Below are 20762 nucleotides of genomic sequence, written 5' to 3' on the forward strand. Positions count from 1 at the left end.
TAGCTTACTGCTTCTCAGCCGCTCCTAGATTGTAATATGTTCTTATAAAGTAGATTACTGCTTCTCAGCCTCTCCTAGATTGTAATATGTTGTTCTAAAGTAGCTTACTGCTTCTCAGCCTCTCCTTGATGGTAATCTGTTCTTCTAAAGTAGCTGACTGCTTCTCAGCCTCTCCTTGATGGTAATATGTTTTTATAAAGTAGCTTACTGCTTCTCAGCCTCTCCTAGATTGTAATATGTTCTTATAAAGTAGCTTACTGCTTCTCAGCCTCTCCTAGATTGTAATATGTGTTGTGATCTCTATTTTTGGGCTCCCTCTAGTGGTCACAAGCGGTACTGTGTAGTGTTGTCTTTCTGCAGGTTGCAGCATCAGCTGGTTCATTATCCTTGGTTGGTTTCCTATTTAGCTCACCTGGATACTCAGTTCCTTGCCTGCAATCAATGTATTCAGTGCTCTTCAGATTCCTTGTGGCTACCTTGCTCCCAGTCTCTCCAAGACAAGCTAAGTTTTTGTTTGATCATTTTTTGATTATCAGCGTTCATTATGTTTTTAGTCCAGCTCGCTAAAATGTGATTTCCTCGCTTGCTGGTTGCTCTAGGGGACTGAGTTTCTCCCCCCACACCGTTAGTTGGTGTGGGGGTTCTTGAAATCTCAGAGTGGATATTTTGTAAGGGTTTTTTACTGACTGCATAGATTCCCTTTTCTATTTTCTGCTATCTAGTATTAGTGGGCCTCATTTGCTGAATCTGCTTTCACCCCTGTGTATGTGCCTTCCTCTTACCTCACCGTTATTATTTGTTGGGGGCTTCTATATCTTTGGGGATTATTTCTCTGGAGGCAAGAGAGGTCTTTCTTTCTCTCTAGGGGTAGTTAGTTCCTCAGGCTGGCTCGAGACGTCTAGGATTTTTAGGCACGTTCACCGGCTACTTCTAGTGTGTTTGGATAGGTTCAGATTTGCGGTCAGTCCAGTTTGCCACCTCCCTAGAGCTTGTCCTATGTTTGTTACTTAGCTGGAGTAATTTGTGATCCTCAACCACTAAGGATCATAACAAATATGTTCTTATAAAGTAGCTTACTGCTTCTCAGCCTCTCCTACACTGTAATATATTCTTATAAAGTAGCTTACTGCTTCTCAGCCTCTGCTAGATTGTAATATGTTCTTATAAAGTAACTTACCGCTTCTCAGCCTGCTAGATTGTAATATTTTCTTATATAGTAGCTTACTGCTTCTCAGCCGCTCCTAGATTGTAATATGTTCTTATAAAGTAGATTACTGCTTCTCAGCCTCTCCTAGATTGTAATATGTTCTTATAAAGTAGCTTACTGCTTTTTAGCTTCTCCTAGATTCTAGTATATTCTTCTAGATTGTAATATATTCTTATAAAGTAGCTTAGCCCTGCTCAGCCTCTGCTAGATTGTAATATGTTCATATAAAGTAACATATCGCTTCTCAGCCTCTGCTAGATTGTAATATTTTCTTATATAGTAGCTTACTGCTTCTCAGCCGCTCCTAGATTGTAATATGTTCTTCTAAAGTAGCTTACTGTTTCTCAGCCTCTCCTAGATTGTAATATGTTCTTATAAAGTAACTTACCGCTTCTCAGCCTCTCCTAGATTGTAATATGTTCTTCTCAAGTAGCTTACTGCTTCTCAGCCTCTCCTAGATTGTAATATGTTCTTATAAAGTAACTTACCGCTTCTCAGCCTCTCCTAGACTTTAATATGTTGTTCTAAAGTAGCTTACTGCTTCTCAGCCTCTCCTAGATGGTAATCTGTTCTTATAAAGTAACTGACTGCTTCTCAGCCTCTCCTACACTGTAATATATTCTTATAAAGTAGCTTACTGCTTCTCAGCCTCTCCTAGATTGTAATATGTTTTTATAAAGTAGCTTACTGCTTCTCAGCCTCTCCTAGATTGTAATATGTTCTTATAAAGTAGCTTACTGCTTCTCAGCCTCTCCTACACTGTAATATATTCTTATAAAGTAGCTTACTGCTTCTCCGCCTCTCCTAGATTGTAATATGTTCTTCTAAAGTAGCTGACTGCTTCTCAGCCTCTACTAGATTGTACTATGTTCTTATAAAGTAGCTTACTGCTTCTCAACCTCTCCTACACTGTAATATATTATTATAAAGTAGATTACTGCTTCTCAGCCTCTCCTAGATTGTAATATGACTGAACAGCAATCTAATCTGAACTGGAGCATAAACAAAAAAGTCATATAGCAAATAGATCAATGGCTGCACTCAAAATTTACTTGTGCTAAAGCAAGGAAATGTGCAATACATGAAATGTGAATAGCATAATGGCTTGTGAAATATATGAAAAAACACATGAGATTTTTAGCACAAGATTTGGCCAAAAGTTGTGAGTACATCCACCAAACGTCAAGGTAATCTCAAAACCAGTAGCGTAGCTACTGGGGGGGCAGAGGGGGCCATCGCCCCGGGCCCTGTCACATGAAGGGGCCCACCGAGAGCCCCTGCCACTTTTTGATGAGACAGAACACCCCACAGGAGGAGAGCAGGGAAATGCCTGCTCCTCTGCCTGCCGGAGACCCTGCAGCAGCTGGCAGCACAGTGGAGTTTCTCTTCTGCGACTGCACTGCTGCAGTGAGTGCACAGTGCTGGCTTCTTCCGGTTGCAGCCTGGTGCACGCTGGGATTGGCTCAGGGACGCTGGGTCCTAGTGCCCACGTTCATTTCTCTCTCACACACTTCCTAGTCCTGCAGTCTCACTGCCTGCTAACTTGGTAAGTGGCATGTCATGGTCACTGGGGCACAGGGGGTGAATGTTAGAGGATGGGGTATTGTGAGGGAGGGGGAACAGGGCACTGGGGGGTGAATGTTTTCATGATTTGGCACGTTCCTGGTGCTAGGACCGCAGCATTGTACATTTCTTGTTCATTCTTAAGGTTCTGGACTCTGATGTGCCATACATCATTTTCTAACTTCCCTGTGAAATGCCATTGTAAAAAAATCTGTAACAACAACCTGACATAATTATATATATATATCAGAAAAGTGATCACCCCCAATGTAATTACATCGGAATATAAGTAGAATCTATAAGACCCCGAAGGGTCGACTTGTGGGTATACAGCCCTGAGGGAGCATTTTGGGGACCAGGTTGTGGTCACAGCTCCCAGTATTGCCAGAGGGTTTCCATCTGACAATGGGGTGCCCCAAAAGCTGCTCCCGAACCGTGGGGTCTCTATGCACTCACTGCCTGCTCTCCCAGAGGACTGTGGCCAGGATGCTCCACCACCCTTGTTCTGCAGAATACAGGGCGCCATTACTGTGGTGATGGGACCAGCGCGGAGACACTCTAGTCAGCTCATTGCTATGATGTAAAGCAAGCTGAATGCAGCAGTACCTATATATCGTAAATAATAATAAAAAATATTTATGTAAAAATAGAAACAAATAATATATGATATGTAGTGGCTAAATTGACGAATGGGAGACCATTCACGATTAAAGAGAAACCAAAAATAAACCAACCCAAACTAATGGTCTAAAAAAGTACAAATGCGATTTTTATCAAAATAAAATACCTTTATTAGACAACAGCGGTAAACAGTAGCACTAAAGCAAAGATGTGCCCATTCATAACCACAGTAATTAAAAAATATTCCATACAAAAAAATATAAATAAAATTGCAGTGGACCCAAAGTAATATGGGATACAGGTGATAGAAATGTTACACTAGTCCTACCTGTCGGCCTGATATCAATTGTCTTGTTGCTGAGAAATGTTATATTCTGCCTTTATGTTAATGATTTCTTCCAGGCTCTGGGGCGTACGGTGCTGGAAGAAATCCCTGCCCTCATTACAATACTATCCCCCTCCCATGTATCTCGGTTCTGGCCCCGGAATCTTGCGCCTGCGCCCTGCAATCCCTTAGAGATACATACCTCATCCTCCCTTCTGTGGGTGATGCATTCAGGGATCTTCTGCGCAGGCGCCGTCGACTTCCGCTCCAATGATCTCCAGTGTGCGCGCTGATAAGGTGCTCTCCCCACTTCTTACCCGCATAGTCATTGCTATGTATACATGGTTCCTAGTGATCACTGTGCAGGGAGGAAGTGGGGAGAGCATCTTACCAGCGCGCACACTGGAGATCACTGGCGCGGAAGTCGACGGCGCCTGCGCAGAAGATCCCTGAATGCATCACCCACAGAAGATAGGAAGAGGTACAGATTGTTGTGTCTCGCAGGATTCCAACGCCATAACTGACACACATGGGAGGTAGTATTACAATGAAGACAGGAGGCAGGGATTTCTTACAGCACCGCACACCCCAGAACCTGGAACAAAATCATTAGCATAAGGAAAGAATATAAGATTTCTCAGCAACAAGACCATTAATATGAGGCAGACAGGTAGGACCAGTGTAACATTTCTATTACCTGTATGCCCATATTAATAGGTCTTATACGTCCCGGGGGGGACAAATTCACTTTAAACCACCACTCCAGCATTTTTTTATTTCACTGCTTGAGTGGCACCTTAAAATCAAGACCTCTACCTACTCTATGATACTCACCTTCTGGCATTTTCATCTGTTTTCACCTCCGCTCGGCTCCATATTCTGCAGTTTGTGACCTGTCCACTACTCCAGCGTTTCATGGAGCGACCCAGAGGTCTCTAATCAATGTGAGTCTATGAGAGCCTCTTTCTGGCCTCGTTCTCACCTCGTTCTGGCCTTGTTCTGGCCTATTTCTCACCTCTGTCTTTCATAGACTTAAATTGAGCACTTGTGACATAGCTTCCAACTTCTGACCAATCAGAATCTGTGCTCACAAGATTGAGTTGCGTGACTGGAGCTGTGCAAAAAAATGGTGAATACGCCGGAGGATGAGTATATGACCGGTGAAAGGGAATTGCGGTGATTTTAAAAAAAAAACTGCTAGAGTGGTGCATTAATAATAATCAATTTGTTATTATAAATTTAATTACGGCTTGGAATAAATGTCTGCCGTCACTTTATGTGACTGCAGATGCCAAATCATGACACGGAGCGCCTGCTGCATGAACCCCCAATATCACTGGTGTTATCGGGCGGACATGGACATAATGTTTGCTATGTGCATGTGTCGACTAGAAAGGTTTGGTTTCTCTCAATAGAAGAGAACTGAGAGAAATAGTAGTCACATGACCGCCTGCTGACATCAGTGATACTGGGGCCATTGTTACTGTACATGGGGGGGATTCAGGGGGCACTTAGGCATTATTGTTATAGGGGCACTCAGAGTATTATGACCATCAAAGTGGCATATGGGGTATTATTACTTTTTAGAGACAAAATGTGGAGGGCACTAGCACAGTATAATATTTTATACATTAATATATTTTAGGGGGGAATTTTACTATCCAGAGAGGCACAGTGGTGGCAATACCATGTGCGGCGGTAAGAGGAGCTGTTATTGTACCACACAGCAGGTGCTGTAGGACACATGTGGCAGCAACGGCTCAGTATTGGAATCAGCAGGATGAATAGTTTGCACTGGTTGGGCATAGATATGGACGATGCTGGAAATGTGTGAAGTCAGATATGTCTTTGTTGTATTCTCTGCAGCCATGTCCTGGCTGAGGAAGTCGTCATGTCGGTCTGGGCCAGATGGAAAAAACCAGGAAACGTGAATGGCTCCATGAGAAGGAACATCAGCTGTTAAAGGGAACTTGTCACCCTCAAAATCGAAGGTGAGCTAAGCCCACCGGCATCAGGGGCTTATCTCCAGCATTCTGTAATGCATTCTGCAATGCTGTAGATAAGCCCCCGATGTATCCTGAAAGATGAGCAAAAGAGGTTAGATTATACTCACCCAGGGGCGGTCCCGCTGCGGTCCGGTCCGGGGCCTCCCATCTTCTTACGATGACGTCCTCTTCTGGTCTTCACGCTGCGGCTCCGGCACAGGCGTACTTTGCCCTGTTGAGGGCAGAGTAAAGTACTGCAGTGCACAGGCGCTGGCCTCTCTGACCTATCCCGTCCCCTGCACACTGCAGTACTTTGCTCTGCCCTCAACAGGACAAAGTACGCCTGTGCCGGAGCCGCAGCATAAAGACAAGAAGAGGACGTCATCGTAAGAAGATGGGAGGCCCCGGACCGCGACGCCCATCGTACCAGAACCGCCCCCCCAGGTGAGTATAATCTAACCTCTTTTTAGATGTAGATTAGCCCCTGATGCTGGTGGGCTTAGCTCACCTTCGATTTTGGGGGTGACAGGTTCCCTTTAAGTCACTATCTGTAACTGTGCTGTGATCTCTTATATGGTCTGCAGGACTGGTCTCCATATAGTAATATCAGTTTTCATTTTGTATGTAGATGTATTTTTAATCACAGCACATCATCTGCTGATGTTCCCCTATACTTACAATTAGGGTGCACCACGTAGCTGTAGTCAGGATTACCTGGTTAGGGGCCCACTCAGATTTTTCGCCCCCCTTAAGCTGAAACCCTAGCTACGCCTCGATGGGTAACTGAGCTGACTGCCTAGTGTGAACACTTACCTATGGCTAATAAAATGGTAAAGCCTGCTTATATAGGAAGCTCAGAACCAACTGTGTCTGGATGTAGTTAAAATCACAGCATGGTGAAGGGCGGGGCGTTCAAGTCAGAAAAAATACATAGCAATATAGGAAAACTGACTGAACAGCAATCTAATCTGAACTGGTGCATAACCAAAAAAGTCATATAGCAAATAGATCAATGGCTGCACTCAAAATTTACTTGTGCTAAAGCAAGGAAATGTGCAATACATGAAATGTGAATAGCATAATGGCTTGTGAAATATATGAAAAAACACATGAGATTTTTAGCACAAGATTTGGCCAAAAGTTGTGAGCCCATCCGCCAAACATCAAGGTAATCTCAAAACGGATGGGTAACTGAGCTGACTGCCTAGTGTGAACACTTACCTATGGCTAATAAAATGGTAAAACCTGCTTATATAGGAAGCTCAGAACCAACTTTAGTACAAGTAAATTTTAAACCCTAGTATTGGATTAATAACGGATAGGCGTCTTATTGACGCCTCTCCATTATTAACCCGGCTTAATGTCACCTTACAATAGCAAGGTGACATTAACCCCATATTACCCCATATCCCACGCTACACGGGAGTGGGAAGAGAGGGGCTAAGTGCCGGAATTGGCGCATCTTACAGATGCGCCATTTCTGGGGTGGCTGCGAACTGGTATTTGTAGCTGGGGGGGGGGGCAATATCCATGGCCCCTCTCTAGGCTATGAATATCAGCCCGCAGCTGTCTGCGTAGCCTTTCTGGCTATAAAATATAGGGGGACCCCACGTCATTTTTTTAGGGGGTCCCCCTATTTTAATAGCCAGTAAAGGCTACGCAGACAGCTGCGGGCTGATATTCATAGCAGGCTACAAATATTGGCCCCCGGCCATCGGCTTTCCCCCTCTGGTGCAGAAAATTGCGCGGGAGCCCACCCCGTTTTTTTCCATTTTTTTATTAAATTAAACGCTCATTAAGGCCTGTTTCACACTTGCATCGGTACGGATCCATCGCTATGCGTCGGGCCTACATACTGACGCACGTTGTGAAATTTGTGCACGTCGTGGGCAGCGGATGCAGTTTTTCAACGCATCCGCTGCCCATTCTGAAGTCCGGGGAGGAGGGGGTGGAGTTTTGGCCACGCATGCGCGGTAGAAAATGGCAGACGCGACGGATGTGCCAACGGTCTGCCAAAACACGACGCATCCGTTGCACGACGGACGCGACGTGTGGCCATCCGTCGCGATCCGTCACTAATACAAGTCTATGGGTAAAAAACGCATCCTACAGACAACTTTGCAGGACTCGTTTTTTCTCCACAACGACGCATTGCGATGTGCAGTGCACGACGCTAGTGTGAAAGAGGCCTTAGAAACATCGGCCTTTCTATTATATATCTATGGATATATCTATAGATAGATATATCTATAGATACATAGATGTATCTATCCATATATTTGGCTGATTTCACACATCAGGTTTTTGCCGTGAGGCACAATCCGGCGAGTTTTGAAAAAAACGGATCCATTTTTTCCGCTGGATCCGTTTTTTTCTCATAGAGTTGTATTAGCGCCGGATTGCGCCTGATGGCCACACGTTTCATCCGTTTTTTGCCGGATCCATCAAAAAAGCTGTTTCCGCCGGACGGAAAACACATACAGAGGAACGTTTTTTCTGTCCGGCGAAAAAACGTACAGCGACGGATCCGGCAAAAAAAGTATGAAACTGAGCTGTGAAATGATGAATCCGGCCTTGGAATGCGTTTTTTCATGCATGTTTCCATTCAAATCATGCACATTTTCCATTTATTTACTTATTTTCAAAAACGGCATTAAAACCGCGCATAAACCGCACCAAAAAAAGCATCAAAACTGCACCAAAAACTGCATCAAAACTGCACCAATAACTGCATCAAGACCTGGTGCAGTTTTGCAGTTTTGGTGCAGTTTGCAGTTTTGGTGCGGTTTTTATGCAGTTTTTGGTGCGGTTTTGATGCAGTTCTTGGTGCGGTTTTGATGCAGTTCTTGGTGTGGTTTTGATGCAGTTCTTGGTGTGGTTTTGGTGCGGTTTTGATGGAGTTTTGGTGCGGTTTTGATGCAGTTTTTGGTGCGGTTTTTGCGCAGTTTTGATGCAGTTTTTGGTGTGGTTCTGGTGCAGTGTTGATGCAATTATGGTGCGGTTTTGATGCGTTTGTTTTCAGTTTTGATGCGTTTTTTATGCAGTTTTTTGTACAGTTTTGATGCATTTTTTTAATTCGCTTTTGTTGCGGTTTTTGCGCGGTTTTTAGGCGTTTTGGTGCGTTTTTGAAAGCTAAATAAAGATGTATTATTGAACAAAAAAAAAAAGATTTGTGATGTCATTATTGTCCAACCTCCTCTTTTACATTTGTCCAACCCACACTCCATTAAACACACAGATAGACAGATAGATGATAGATGAAATGGATAGACAGATCTACATATATATAGATCTATAGATGCATACATCTATCTATTCATATATCTATCTGTAGATGTGTCTGGATAGATATATCTATTGATAGATGTATGGATAGCGTAGGGTGTGTGTCCACTGTCCGGATTACATCCGAATGATCTGCAGATTGGATGCTGTGTACTTGTAGTCCCATCGGATGATGCATGCACATACACCCCAAAAGACACCCTGCACAGCCCCGCACACACACACGAACAGTCCCGCACAGGGCTGTACACATCTGAACAGTCCCAAACACATCCGAACAGCCCGCAGACCCCGCACACACCTGAACAGTCCCGCACACATCCGAACAGCCCGCAGACCCCGCACACACCTGAACAGTCCCGCACAGCACCGCACACATCCGAACAACCCGCAGACCCCGCCCGCACATACATACACGCACACCGTCACCGCCCACACACTTCCATCCTCCCGAGCTGCAGCGTTTCTCGGACCCACATCCGCAGCAAAACTGCACATCTTTTTTACATCTGTGGTTTTGCTGCGGATGTGCCCGACTCAATGAAAGTCTAAAGGTGCAGAAACGATGCAGTTCCGCACAAAAGAAGTGACATGCTGCGAGAAAAAAAAGCTGCGTTTTGGTGCGGCTTTTTCCGCAGCATGTGCACAACAAGTCTGCGGCTCCCATAGACTTACATTGGTTGTGCACTACACTGCGGATTTGATGCAATTCAGTGCGGCAAAAAACGCTGCGGATCTGCAATCAAATCCGCAACGTGTGCACACAGCCTTAGCATTTAGTGAACCTAGCAAAAAAGCCAAGCAAAAAACAAGTGTGGGATTGCACTTTTTTTGCCATTTCATTGCACTTTGAATTTTTTTCACATTTTCTGTTACACGACATGGTAAAACCAACGGTGTCGTTCAAAAGTAGAACTTGTCCCGCAAAAGACAAGCCCCACATGACCATATTGACGGAAAAATTATGGCTCTGGAAAGAAGGGGAGCGATAAACGAAAACAAAAAAGCTCCAGGGGTGAAGGGGTTTAGAAACATGGATATGGACATATCTATGGAAATAGACATCTATCTATCTATCTATCTATCTATCTATCTATCTATCTATCTATCTATCTATCTATCCCTCTATCTGTGTGTAATGGAGTGTGGGTTGGACAAATGTAAAAGAGGAGGTTGGACAGAAATGACATCACAAATCTTTTTGAAGATAGAGGAGGGAGGGGTTGGGGTGTGTTTTGGAGTGGGTGTGGTAGGTTCGTGATTAGTAGCAGTGCAATGCATCATGGAACTTGTAGTATTAGAGCACAATAACTCAGGAGAAAGGAAGTTGTCGATTAACCCCATGAGAGCTGGATCCAGCACTAAAGATGTGCTGCTACAGCATGATAAAAGGTAATATTGCTAAAATAAACACAGTAGATGTTTTCAGTGGCACATAATAGCAAGATTTATGAAAAAAAAACAAAAGGTTATAGTAGTGGACAACTTCTTTAAACACACATAAAAAGTATACAAATATAACACGCCAGCTTCTACTATCAGCTTTCCTGGGACAAGAAGAAGTAAGATGTTTCACTAGGAAGTATCTTCCTTTTCCCCAGTGATAAGCCAATAGGCAAAACCCAGGGTCAGGCATTCTGGCATACCTCCCAACCTGTCATGAATCCCCAATGGCGAGGGATAGCACAGGACACGAAAAGTATAATAAATATCGGACGAGCTCTAGGGTGATGGAACCTGGGCTGACCGCTGCCCTACGCCTGACAAACGCAACTAGAGATAGCCAGGGAGCGTGCCTACGTTGGTTCTAGACGCCACGCACCAGCCTAAGAGCTAACTAGTACTGCAGAGAAAACAAGACCTCACTTGCCTCCAGAGGAATTAACCCCAAAAGGTATAGTTGCCCCCCACATGTATTGACGGTGAAATGAGAGGAAGGCACACACATAGAGATGATGTATATAGGTTTAGCAAATAGAGGCCCGCTAAAAACTAGAAAGCAGAATGACACAAAAGGGGACTGAGCGGTCAGCAAAAAACCCTAATCAAAAAAACCATCCTGAGATTACAAGAACCCATGTGCCAACTCATGGCACATGGGGAGAACCTCAGTCCACTAGAGCAACCAACTAGCATAGAGACATTCTAAGCAAGCTGGACCAAAAACCAAACAACTGAAAATCAGCACTTAGCTTATCCTGAAAGATCTGGGAGCAGGTAGGCAGGAACCAAACAGAGCACATCTGAACACATTGATAGCCGGCAAGGGAAATGACAGAAAGGCCAGGTAAAATAGGAAACACCCAGCCTCTGATGGATAGGTGGAAACCAAAGGCCGCAACCCACCAAAGTCACCCAGTACCAGCAGTAACCACCAGAGGGAGCCCACAAACAGAATCCACAACAGTACCCCCCCCTTGAGGAGGGGTCACCGAACCCTCACGAGAACCCCCAGGGCGATCAGGGTGAGCTCTATGGAAGGCGCGGACCAAATCAGTCGCATGAACATCGGAGGCGACCACCCAGGAATTATCCTCCTGACCATAACCCTTCCACTTAGTTAAGAATCTCCGAGATCCTATAAGGACCGATGAACCGAGGCTTGAACTTAGGAGAAGAGACCTTCATAGGGACAAAACGAGAAGACAACCACACCAAGTCCCCAACAAGAAGTCGGGGACCCACGCGGCGACGGCGATTAGCAAACTGCTGAGTCTTCTCCTGAGATAACTTCAAATTGTCCACCACCTGATTCCAAATCTGATGTAACCTGTCCACCACCACGTCCACTCCAGGACAATCCGAAGATTCCCCCTGACCAGAGGAAAAACGAGGATGAAACCCCGAATTACAAAAAAAAGGAGAGACCAACGTGGCAGAACTAGCCCGATTATTAAGAGCAAATTCGGCCAGTGGCAAAAAAGCAACCCAGTCATCTTGATCAGCAGAAACAAAACACCTCAAATAAGTTTCCAAGGTCTGATTAGTTCGCTCCGTCTGGCCATTCGTCTGAGGATGGAATGCAGACGAGAAAGACAAATCAATGCCCATCTTGGCACAAAACGTCCGCCAAAATCTAGACACAAACTGGGATCCCCTGTCAGAAACGATATTCTCCGGAATCCCATGCAAACGAACAACGTTCTGAAAAAACAAAGGAACCAACTCAGAGGAGGAGGGCAACTTAGGCAAGGGCACCAAATGAACCATCTTAGAAAAGCGGTCACACACAACCCAGATAACGGACATTTTCTGTGAAACCGGGAGATCAGAAATAAAATCCATGGAAATGTGCGTCCACGGCCTCTTCGGGATGGGCAATGATAACAACAACCCACTAGCCCGTGAACAGCAAGGCTTAGCTCGAGCACACACTTCACAAGACTGCACAAAGGTACGCACATCCCTAGACAAGGAAGGCCACCAAAAAGACCTGGCCACCAAGTCTCTTGTACCAAATATTCCAGGATGACCAGCCAACACAGAAGAATGGACCTCGGAGATGACTCTACTGGTCCAATCATCCGGAACAAACAGTCTTTCTGGTGGACATCGATCCGGTTTATCCACCTGAAACTCCTGCAATGCGCGTCGCAAATCTGGGGACACGGCGGACAATATTACCCCATCCCTAAGGATACCAGCAGGCCCAGTGTCTCCAGGAGAGTCAGGCACAAAACTCCTGGAAAGAGCATCTGCCTTCACATTCTTTGAACCTGGCAGGTATGAAACCACGAAATTGAAACGAGAAAAAAATTACGACCAACGAGCCTGTCTAGGATTCAAACGCCTGGCAGACTCAAGGTAAATGAGATTCTTGTGATCAGTCAAGACCACCACACGATGTTTAGCACCCTCAAGCCAATGACGCCACTCCTCAAATGCCCACTTCATGGCCAAAAGCTCCCGATTACCCACATTATAATTGCGCTCGGCGGGCGAGAATTTTCTAGAGAAGAAAGCACATGGCTTCATCACCGAGCCATTAGAACTTCTCTGTGACAAAACCGCCCCCGCTCCAATCTCGGAAGCATCAACCTCCACCTGAAAAGGAAGTGAAACATCTGGTTGACACAACACAGGAGCAGAAGAAAACCGGCGCTTAAGTTCCCGAAAGGCCTCCACGGCCGCAGGAGACCAATCAGCAACATCAGCACCCTTTTTAGTCAAATCAGTCAAAGGTTTAACAATACTGGAAAAATTAGCAATGAACCGACGATAAAAATTAGCAAACCCCAAGAACTTCTGAATGCTCTTAACAGATGTAGGTTGTGTCCAGTCACAAATAGCCTGAACCTTAACGGGATCCATCTCAATAGTAGAAGGAGAAAAAATGTACCCCAAAAAAGAAATCTTCTGGACTCCGAAGAGACACTTTGAGCCCTTCACAAACAGAGAATTGGCCCGCAAAACCTGAAACACCTTCCTGACCTGTAGAACATGAGACTCCCAGTCATCAGAAAACACCAAAATATCATCCAAATACACAATCATAAACTTATCCAGATATTCACGGAAAATATTGTGCATAAAGGACTGAAAGACTGACGGAGCATTGGAGAGTCCAAAAGGCATTACCAAATACTCAAAATGGCCCTCAGGCGTATTAAATGCGGTTTTCCACTCATCACCCTGTTTTATCCGCACCAGATTATACGCACCACGAAGATCTATTTTAGTGAACCACCTAGCCCCCTTAATGCGAGCAAACAAATCAGTAAATAATGGCAATGGATACTGGTATTTGACTGTAATCTTATTCAGAAGGCGATAATCTATACAAGGCCTCAGGGAACCATCTTTTTTTGCCACGAAAAAAAAACCTGCTCCCAGAGGGGACGAAGATGGACGAATATGTCCCTTCTCCAAGGACTCCTTAATATAATTCCGCATAGCAGTGTGCTCTGGCAGTGACAGATTAAATAAACGACCCTTAGGAAACTTACTGCCAGGAATCAATTCTATAGCACAGTCACACTCTCTATGAGGAGGGAGCGAATTGAGCTTAGGCTCCTCAAAAACATCCCTATAATCCGACAAAAACGCAGGGATCTCCGAAGGAGTAGATGAAGCGATAGAAATCGGAGGTGCATCATCATGAACCCCCTGACATCCCCAGCTTAGCACAGACATTGTTTTCCAGTCCAGGACAGGATTATGAGTTTGTAACCATGGCAGACCAAGCACTAGTACATCATGTAAATTATACAGTACAAGGAAGCGAATCACCTCCTGATGAACGGGAGTCATGCGCATGGTCACTTGTGTCCAATACTGCGGTTTATTCATAGCCAATGGTGTAGAATCAATTCCCTTCAGAGGAATAGGAACTTCCAGAGGCTCTAGACTAAAACCGCAGCGTTTAGCAAATGACCAATCCATAAGACTCAGGGCAGCGCCTGAATCCACATAGGCATCGACGGAAATGGAAGACAGTGAAAAAATCAAAGTCACAGACAAAATGAACTTAGACTGCAGAGTATCAATGGCAAAAGATTTATCAACCCTTTTTGTGCGTTTAGAGCATGCTGATATAACATGAGCTGAATCACCACAATAAAAACACAAACCATTTTTCCGCCTATAATTTTGCCGTTCACTTCTGGACTGAATTCTATCACATTGCATAGTCTCAGGTGCCTGTTCAGAAGACACCGCCAACTGGTGCACGGGTTTGCGCTCCCGTAAACGCCGATCAATCTGAATGGCCATAGCCATAGACTCATTCAGACCTGTAGGCGCAGGGAACCCCACCATAATATCCTTAATGGCCTCAGAAAGACCATTTCTGAAGTTTGCAGCCAGGGCGCACTCATTCCACTGAGTAAGCACCGACCATTTCCGAAATTTCTGACAATATATTTCCGCTTCATCATGCCCCTGAGAGAGGGCTAATAAAGCCTTTTCAGCCTGAATCTCTAGGTTAGGTTCCTCATAGAGCAATCCCAATGCCAGAAAAAACGCATCCACACTGAGCAATGCAGGATCCCCTGGTGCCAATGCAAATGCCCAATTCTGAGGGTCGCCCCGTAGGAACGATATAACAATCTTGACCTGTTGAGCAGGGTCTCCAGAGGAGCGAGATTTCAAAGAGAGAAACAATTTACAATTGTTCCTGAAATTCAGGAAGGTAGATCTATCTCCAGAAAAAAACTCAGGAATAGGAATTCTAGGTTCAGACATGGGAGTGTGAACAACAAAATCCTGTATGTTTTGAACCTTTGCTGCGAGATTACTCAGGCTGGAAGCCAAACTCTGGACATCCATGATAAACAGCTAAGATCAGAGCCATTCAAGGGTTAAGAGGAGGTAAGAAGCAGCTAGACAGCAATTAAGGGCTAGGCAGCAAAACTCTGAAGGAAAAAAAAAAAAAAAATTTCCCTTGAACACTTCTTTTTCTCCTGCTTCAGCCCAAACAATTAACACTTTGTGGGCCGGCTATACTGTCATGAATCCCCAATGGCGAGGGATAGCACAGGACACGAAAAGTATAATAAATATCGGACGAGCTCTAGGGTGATGGAACCTGGGCTGACCGCTGCCCTACGCCTGACAAACGCAACTAGAGATAGCCAGGGAGCGTGCCTACGTTGGTTCTAGACGCCACGCACCAGCCTAAGAGCTAACTAGTACTGCAGAGAAAACAAGACCTCACTTGCCTCCAGAGGAATTAACCCCAAAAGGTATAGTTGCCCCCCACATGTATTGACGGTGAAATGAGAGGAAGGCACACACATAGAGATGATGTATATAGGTTTAGCAAATAGAGGCCCGCTAAAAACTAGAAAGCAGAATGACACAAAAGGGGACTGAGCGGTCAGCAAAAAACCCTAATCAAAAAAACCATCCTGAGATTACAAGAACCCATGTGCCAACTCATGGCACATGGGGAGAACCTCAGTCCACTAGAGCAACCAACTAGCATAGAGACATTCTAAGCAAGCTGGACCAAAAACCAAACAACTGAAAATCAGCACTTAGCTTATCCTGAAAGATCTGGGAGCAGGTAGGCAGGAACCAAACAGAGCACATCTGAACACATTGATAGCCGGCAAGGGAAATGACAGAAAGGCCAGGTAAAATAGGAAACACCCAGCCTCTGATGGATAGGTGGAAACCAAAGGCCGCAACCCACCAAAGTCACCCAGTACCAGCAGTAACCACCAGAGGGAGCCCACAAACAGAATCCACAACACCAACCGTCCCGGATCCCGCGGGACTGTCATGATTTTGACAGTCAGCCCCGGGATCCCGGGAGGGACATTAGTTGTCCCGCACTACGTGCCTAGGGCGGGGACAATGAAGGGGGCGGCACCTGAGTAACTTAGGTTTGTGGCTATTTTTTTTTTTTTTTAATAAAAGCTGGGTCTCCTCCCGAAAGACCCCGCTCCCCCGCCCCCTGTGCGGCGCTGCCATGCTGAGGGAGCCAGCAGCAGCAAGCCAGCAATCAAGATGAAAGGTCAGCGACAGCGACTCAGCATACCGGCCTGTGTGTGCACGGAGCTCCGGCGTCTCCTGCTCTTATCTGGTATCCCAGCAGAGAAGGAGAGATGGGGGAGGTGCCGGGACAGTGCAGAGCTGTGAGCAGCAGAAACTGAAGAGCTGCACATGGACATCAGCCGCCCCTGCAACACAGAGGAGATTGTGTGTGTGTGTGTGTGTGATGCTGCATGTGAGTGTGTGATGCTGCATGTGTGTGTGTGTGTGTGTGTGTGTAATGCTGCATGTGTGTGTGATGCTGCATGTGTGTGTGATGCTGCATGTGTGTGTGTGATGCTGCATGTGTTTGTGTGTGTGATGCTGCATGTGTGTGTGTGATGCTGCATGTGTGTGTGTGATGCTGCATGTGTGTGTGATGCTGCATGTGTGTGTGTGATGCTGCATGTGTGTGTGATGCTGCATGTGTGTGTGATGCTGCATGTGTGTGTGTGTGATGCTGCATGTGTGTGTGTGATGCTGCATGTGTGTGATGCTGCATGTGTGTGTGTGATGCTGCATGTGTGTGTGATGCTGCATGTGTGTGTGATGCTGCATGTGTGTGTGATGCTGCATGTGTGTGTGTGATGCTGCATGTGTGTGATGCTGCATGTGTGTGATGCTGCATGTGTGTGAGATGCTGCATGTGTGTGTGATGCTGCATGTGTGTGTGATGCTGCATGTGTGTGTGTGAGATGCTGCATGTGTGTGTGTGATGCTGCATGTGTGTGTGTGATGCTGCGTGTGTGTGTGAGATGCTGCATGTGTGTGTGATGCTGCATGTGTGTGATGCTGCATGTGTGTATGATGCTGCATGTGTGTGTGTGATGCTGCATGTGTGTGTGTGATGCTGCATGTGTGTGTGTGTGTGAGATGCTGCATGTGTGTGTGTGATGCTGCATGTGTGTGTGTGTGAGATGCTGCATGTGTGTGTGTGATGCTGCATGTGTGTGTGTGAGATGCTGCATGTGTGTGTGTGAGATGCTGCATGTGTGTCATGTGTATATGAGGTATCTGGTGTGTATGTGATGGCTGCATGTGTGATGGCTGCGTGTGTGTCTGTTGGCTGCGTGTGTGTGTTGGCTGCGTGTGTGTGTGTTGGCTGTGTGTGTGTGTTGGCTGGGTGTGTGTGTGTGATGGCTGGGTGTGTGTGTGATGGCTAGGTGTGTGTGTGATGGCTTCGTGTGTGTGATGGCTGCGTGTGTGTGTGTGATGGCTGCGTGTGTGTGTGATGGCTGCGTGTGTGTGTGTGATGGCTACGTGTGTGTGTGATGGCTGCGTGTGTGATGCATTTGTGTCAAAGCTGCATGTGTTTGTGAGCTGTGTTTGTGATACTGCGTGTGTGTGTGTGATGCTGCATGTGTGTGAGCTGCGTGCGTGTGTGTGAGCCATGTGTGTGAGCTGTGTGTGAGCTGCGTGTCTGTGTGTGAGCTGCGTGCCTGTATGTCATTATACAGTATGGAGAACTGTGGTCATTATACAGTACTAGATTGTGGCCCGATTCTAATGCATCGGGTATTCTAGAATATGCATGTCCCCGTAGTATATGGACAATGATGATTCCGACTGTGCCCGTCGCTGATTGGTCGAGGCAACATTTTTTACATCATCGTCGCCATGGCAACCATTATGACATCTGCGTTGATACTGTGCCTGTCGCTGATTGGTCGAGGCCTGGCGGCCTCGACCAATCAGAGACGCGGGATTTCCATTATGACATCATCGTCGCCATGCTATGCCCGTCGCTGATTGGTCGAGGCCCAGGCGGCCTCGACCAATCAGTGAATGAATAAACAAACAAACGGGACAGACAGACAGACAGACAGAAAAACCCTTAGACAATTATATATATAGATGGAGCACTGTGTGGCCATATTTTTTTGTTTATAATTGTATATGAAACAGTGTGATCAGCAGTGCTAAATGGGTGTGGTTGGGACGTGGATATGGGTGTGACTAATTATGAATGGGTGTGGTCAGAGACATGGCCTAAAATTTGCCGCGGCGCACTATGCGCGCCGCAAACTTTATCCCTCTTTACCGTCTTCAAAAGTTGGGAGGTATGATTCTGGGACCATCATACTATGAAGAGGGCACAGTGGGCTAATCTTGCTGTCTTGAGGGTACTGTGGTCTCATCTTAGGCTACTTTCACACATCAGATTTTTTGTTTCAGGCAGAATCCGGCTAATGTTCCAAAAAACGGATGCAACGGATCCATTTTTCTGCCGGATCCGGTTTTCTATTTTTAACATGGATTTACAATGAGAGAGAGAGAGAGAGAGAGAGAGAGAGACCAGAACGGAAAATGTGCATGATTTCAATGCAAAATGCTTGGAAAACCGGATTCAGAAGCCGGAATCATCGTTTCACATGTCCGTTTCACAAGTTTTCGGCCCGCTCCATCACTGTTCGCTTTTTTCGCCGGACGAAAAAACGTTCCTCTGGACTCATCATACTGTGTTGGGGGTACTGTGGTCTCATCTTGTGTTGTGGGTACTTTGGTCTCATCATACTGTGTTGGGAGTACTGTAGTCTCATCATATTGTTTGGGGTACTGTGGTCTCAACATACTGTGTTAGGGTACTGTGGTCACATCATACTGCGTTGGTGGTACTTGGGTCTCATCATACTGTGTTGTGGGTACTGTGGTCTCCTCATACTGTGTTGGGGGTACTGTGGTCTCATCTTGTTTTGGGGGTACTTTGGTCTCATCATACTGTTGCAGCGCCCCAGAGTCCTGGTCGTTGCAGTAATGTCGCTCTTCTCCTTTAGATTGTACTAAAGGAGATCACCTGACCAGGTATCACAAGTCACACACTACACTTCACACTCCAGTCCACCAGGGGGAGCCTTGCTTCTATCTATTAGGGCACTCCTCACACACGGGTAAAACTGGTGGGTTGGATAGGAAGTTAGTGAGAAGCTACCTGGGTTTGACCCAGAAAGGACCTGTCAGGCAGACAGGGGGAAAGGAGGAACATCTGAGCTGCAGACAGAGGGTCCCTGTCAGGGGTGGGATCCTGACAGAGGCCAAGCACGAGTTAGAACGTTACGGAGCTGTGCCTGCACCCATTGCGGCAGCATCCTAAGAAAGGACACGAAGAGAAGTATATTGTGGAGAGTGAGAAACGAAGTCACAGCACAAGGAGATAATACCGGGAGGAGTTCTGCCCCAAGATCGGCAGCCTCCTTCTGAGGCGCGTAGCCGGTGGCCGGAACACCGAGGGAATAATAGGCTCTACGCATTACTTCAGAGACCGGCAGAACAGTCAATTCCAAGTTGGTTGCCCGACCTTAATACCTATGAAGACACGGAGGCAAATTGTGGGAGAGGGGCGTCTCTAGGGTTCCTATAAATAAGCTCCAGGCCTACCCCGTTATACGGGTTGTCCTATCCGCACCATCTGGGGGACAGAGAGAGAGAGAACATCAGAAACATCCACGAAAGTTGTGAGAACTATCCCGTGGTGCTCAGCAGGGAGGTACTACAACACAGGCGCTAGTAGGAAGGCTACTGATTTCCACCTGGATAAGGGAACTTTGGAAGTGCCTTCGGACCGGCCGGACTCTGCTTGCCCGGTGAACGGTACTCTGGACTGTGGACCCTGAAGTCTTCAGTAAAAGGTAAAGAGACTGCAACCTTGTGTCCTCGTTATTCATTGCGCCTTACACCGTCCACCATCACCATCGACACTTCTGGGAAGCCCTGGGGATACACTTCACCTGTGGAAAGGTATACCATCTAGCTGCCATAACATCACCCCAGCGTCGGTCACCCTGACCGAATACCACAGGTGGCGTCACGAACACTAGACAAACTACACCTTTAATTGGGCGCTCCTCAGAAGGGCCACGGACCGGGTCGGGCCACCGTGACATCCCCAGAACCTAGAGAGAAAGACCCGGTACCGAGTACCCCATTGCCCTTGCGCGTGGGGGCGCTGCAATGTGTTGGGGTACTGTGGTCTCCTCATACTGTGTTGGGGGTACTGTGGTCTCCTCATACTGTGTTGGGGGTACTGTGGTCTCATCTTGTTTTGGGGGTACTTTGGTCTCATCATACTGTGTTGGGGGTACTGTGGTCTCATCATATTGTTTGGGGTACTGTGGTCTCAACATACTGTGTTGGGGTACTGTGGTCTCATCATACTGCGTTGGGGGTACTGTGGTCTCATCATACTGTGTTGTGGGTACTGTGGTCTCCTCATACTGTGTTGGGGGTACTGTGGTCTCATCTTGTTTTGGGGGTACTTTGGTCTCATCATACTGTGTTGGGGTACTGTGGTCTCATCATATTG

This window comes from Ranitomeya variabilis, chromosome 4 (genome assembly GCF_051348905.1).
Source record: "Ranitomeya variabilis isolate aRanVar5 chromosome 4, aRanVar5.hap1, whole genome shotgun sequence".
In the NCBI taxonomy this organism is placed as follows: domain Eukaryota; kingdom Metazoa; phylum Chordata; class Amphibia; order Anura; family Dendrobatidae; genus Ranitomeya; species Ranitomeya variabilis.